The sequence below is a fragment of the Lactuca serriola genome, chromosome 7, assembly GCF_051521515.1.
Source record: "Lactuca serriola cultivar US96UC23 chromosome 7, Lser_US96UC23_V15, whole genome shotgun sequence".
NCBI lineage: Eukaryota > Viridiplantae > Streptophyta > Magnoliopsida > Asterales > Asteraceae > Lactuca > Lactuca serriola.
In genome coordinates this window covers 88,698,499-88,701,506 of record NC_136414.1, presented here as the reverse complement: position 1 = coordinate 88,701,506, position 3,008 = coordinate 88,698,499, and the positions used below count along the sequence as shown (strand labels likewise).

General features: G+C 31.4%; 1 non-coding gene across 1 annotated transcript; it reads left to right on the top strand.

Annotated features, from left to right (window-relative positions):
* The first annotated feature begins 896 nt into the window (after window positions 1-896).
* TRNAC-GCA (transfer RNA cysteine (anticodon GCA)) lies at window positions 897-968 on the top strand. The gene has a single exon. It is a non-coding gene; the product is annotated as a tRNA-Cys (tRNA).
* The last annotated feature ends 2,040 nt before the right edge of the window (window positions 969-3,008 follow it).

Genomic DNA, 3,008 nt, shown 5'->3' with positions numbered 1-3,008 from the left:
AGTCAAAACATTGAAGATAGGTCTGTCAGCCTAATTATAATTTATCAAATATAGCTTTTTCGGTTTTGCCGACTTTTCTTCCCTTTCAGCTCCATTCTCCCCATTTTGCATCCCAATTTCGATTTTAACTATTGTTTGACATTCCAAGGAATATCAAGTATCATATATCTTAAAATATAACATTATTATTCAAATATATCAAGCTAATGACCTAAAATATATAGTTATATATGACCATATCATTAGTTGACTATTTTTCCTCTGTCAGAATGCTCCCTAGTCTGATACACCATAAGAGAATGTTCAACTTGATAGGAACCCAATTATCCCATATATTCTCCACCCTTCCCTAACATATGAAAATCCATTTGAAACACACCTATAGGACACCAAAACCGTATCTGACACATCAAGTAATTTAGGGACGTAATTTCACGTAAAATATTGTTAGTTTGTTACAACAGTACATATCACAATATTTCCCAAGACTTGTTACATCAACTTGTTTTCACATTTCGAGACGATTTATATGTATTTTCCATTTTGTTATGTCATTTCTATAAAAAACATAATTCTACCTATAATATGTGATATTTCTCTACTCGTTAGTTATCAACCATCAATCACGAGATATGTTCAACTAACTAAATAATTGTTGAAACACCATCATAATGGAATTTTTTTTAACATAACCGGTTTGAGTTAAATGGTATTTAGATGGTCATTTGTTTTAAGGTATGTCACAATTTTTTATGTAGGTTAATAACATGCCAAATAAGTAACAATTTTTATGAAAATCATTTTCAAAGCACACCAGCTTGATCTATCAAAATCTTTTTGTCTTTTTCGAATGTTGAATATTAATATAAATCTATGCTTCAAATAACCAGCACAATGGGTCCATAGCTCAGTGGTAGAGCATTTGACTGCAGATCAAGAGGTCACCGGTTCGAACCCGGTTGGGCCCTTTGTTTGAATTTTTTTTTATGCTCCTCTCATATCCCAAATCAACCATCATTTGATGCTTGCCGAAGCTAAAAACATTGAATAAACCATTTAAAACTTATATTATCTCGCTAATATAGAAACATAAAGGGAGAATTTCGTATACGCCCTTACTAAATAGCTAAATATCGTATTTGTCCGGCCTAAATTCTAAATATCGTATTTGCACTTCTTAATGTTTTTTAATATCATAAATACCCAAATCTATTTTCTGATTATTTATATTAATTTATAATATTTTTTTACCATTTGAAAGCTAAAAAACATTTCAAATACACAATTTTGCCCTTGCTTCTAAATTCCAAAATCATCCTTACGTGAAGAAATATAAATTGCAGATGCCTTGCGTCCTGCTTTGTCACACCCCCGAACCAGACGGCGGAAACGTCCGAGTGCTCGCGTGACTTAAATTGAATATCATCACAATGAATATACATGAATCATAACATAAACGTCACCATGCATCAATATATTACAACTAGAATTGTTCACATCAAGTACATTGTTTTAACATTACACATTCATAACATAAATAGTTTGAGTGTTTTTAACAACATAACATCTAACATTACTTCATAATACTCTTCCGCCTACCGGTTACCTGAGAATACAAGTTATTTTGGAAAAACGTCAACATATGAAATGTTGGTGAGTTCATAAGCAATGTTGTGATTAAATGATTTGTGTAGTTTCGTAAAAACCCAGAAAATCCGATATTTTCTGAAAAGATTTTTTTTATTAAAGTGTGAGATCCATAAGTTGATGCATGAATGATTTCAAAAGCATATATATATATATATATATATATATATATATATATATATATATATATATATATATATATATGAAGGGTATTTTGTATTATAGTTATAAGATTTCGAGCGAGTAGTATTGAATTCCCCAGAAAACCCGATGTTTTCCGATATTGAAATGTATTCGTGATTACTGATTTTTGTATTGTCTTAACGAATAAATATTGATTAATCCACATTGTATATCGTCCTAATTTTGTCTACTTTGATTTCTCGTAAGCCTTAGCGAACAAAGAGAAGGGGGCATTATGTCCCACTACTATCGTAAGTACCTTAGGCTGTCGCGGATGCGAAAGTCACGATGGTCCAACTCGCATTTGAATACTGTGACCTTACTAGCTTTTCTAATGGGACACTTTGGCCTACTAGCACATAAAAGCTATTGAAAGTCCTTTTATAAAATATTGGGTCATTGAAGGCCCAATAACATATAAGCGTTATCCCTTTGGGCCCAAAGATCATGTTGGTGGGCTTGCAAGGCCCAACAAGCATGATTTGAAACTCATAAGCCCAAAGTTTGTAGGTTTATTGCTTTTAGTCATCACATATCTATTGGAGAGTTTTGATTTAGCGACTGTTGTTTTGTATTGATTGGAGACCGAATCAATTCGTTGATAACGTAATTTGGTATTGAAGGTGTATTCGTTTTCCGTTTTGTCGCTAGTCGGGTATCTTGTATTTTGTCTTAATGAATTTATTTGTTTAAAAGTATGATCTTGACCTTTTCACTACCTTTCTTTTATAAAAATAACACTTTTAGTCCTTTATATAAAAGAATTTCATTTTTACTCCTTAAAACATTTTCTTGACACTTTTGTACCATAAACTTGTTGAAAAAACATTTTTAACCCAAAATTTATTTTGTAAACAGCTTTAGTCCTTCCAGAATGGAGTTTCTCGGTTAGAACCCCATATTTCGCAACTTTTACAGTTTTGGCCAAAAATATAAAAAGTTTACATTTTTGATCCCTTTTGAAATTGAAAAGCATTTTGACCTTTGAAATAGTTTTCTTTCACTTCTTAACCCCTTTTTTGCAGAATATTACATTTCTACCCCTTTAAACTTCAAATTTCGTAATTTTTGGGCTTATTGGGCCGAAAAGCCCATATTTAGCCCAATAAGCTAAATTACATTTCAAGTCCTTTGAAAATTCTAATATGCAGAAAAATGATTATAAAAACTATATTGAC